At 30.5% G+C, this 1,292-nt stretch overlaps 1 pseudogene; it reads left to right on the top strand.

Moving 5' to 3' along the window:
• The first annotated feature begins 749 nt into the window (after positions 1-749).
• Positions 750-868, top strand: LOC118606700 (annotated as a pseudogene).
• The last annotated feature ends 424 nt before the right edge of the window (positions 869-1,292 follow it).

Below are 1,292 nucleotides of genomic sequence, written 5' to 3'. Positions count from 1 at the left end.
GTGTGGGCGAGGGGTCCTAAGTGACCTATTTGGACTCTGCTTCAGGAATGGTGATCTCACCAATAACCCTATGACTACAGTGTGGATTTCAGGGAGAAAGTCGAGACCCCTATGCAAATAAAAAGGACAAGCTTTTTAAGAAAAAAAAGAAAAGTTTTATTTTTTAAACTATTCATTATATTACTGCATGGTTTCACTGACATGCGAAATCTAAAAACCAAAAGAAATGAACAAACAAAGTAGAAACAAATGGGTAGAGAGAACAACGGTTGTCAGAGGGGAGGGGGTTGGGAATTGGGCAGAAAAAGAAAAGAGAATTAAGTACAGACGTCTAGTTATAAAACAGGTCACCGCAATGTAATGTAATGCATAGGAGACAGTCACTATCCTAATGACAGTGACCTCGATTACTAGACTTACTGTGATGACCAGATTGTAGGGTATATAAATGTTGAACCACTATGTTGTACACCCGAAACTAATATAATATTGTTTGTCAACTATAACTAAAAACAGATTTTTTAAAAAGTATATAATTGCAACCTGGCAAAGACATTAGTTTATTGTATAAAAATATCCTGTGTCTGTTTCTGCAATATATGTTCATTTTAAAAAAGTTGATTTGGTAGTGGATTTCTAGTTGGAAATAAAAACATCCTTAATTAAATATGTTGGCTTTCTCTAGTAAGGTTATATTTCTTTCTGACAATAAATAAATAAGACAATTTATTATTTAAAATTATTATATAGTCTACAGCTGTGCCACCCTGAACAAACTGGATCCTGTCTGATCTCGGAAGCTAAGCAGGGTCGGGCCTGGTTAGTACTTGGATGGGAGACCATCTAGGAAGACCAGGTGCTGTGGGTGCTAAAAATAAAAAATAAGGGATTGTAAGGTGACAAGATCCTTGAAATTTGTGAGGTCAACCAAGGGTTGCCTCACCTAAAAAATTAAAAAATAAAATAAAATATAAAATATAAATTTATTATATAATTATTTTAAATTGTTAAAATTTATATAATTATGAAATATAATAAATTGTAATGATGTTATATTTTAATTTATATTTATATTAACATGTTAAACTATTATTAAATACATACATTTTTATAATTATTAAAATTATTGTTTAAATAATTTTAAGTTATTAATGACAGAAGTAAACTTTATAAATACAAAAAGCAATAGATTTCTGTTATAATAATATATTTATCATGTTGAAAAACAAAGGAATTGGAAGTGAGATGAGAAAGAAAGACGCGGAGTTGTGTTAAAAACGCTGCTGATGCTT

Source organism: Rousettus aegyptiacus, unplaced genomic scaffold, assembly GCF_014176215.1.
Source record: "Rousettus aegyptiacus isolate mRouAeg1 unplaced genomic scaffold, mRouAeg1.p scaffold_m13_p_1, whole genome shotgun sequence".
In the NCBI taxonomy this organism is placed as follows: domain Eukaryota; kingdom Metazoa; phylum Chordata; class Mammalia; order Chiroptera; family Pteropodidae; genus Rousettus; species Rousettus aegyptiacus.
This window is presented reverse-complemented; position numbering and strand designations above follow the sequence as displayed.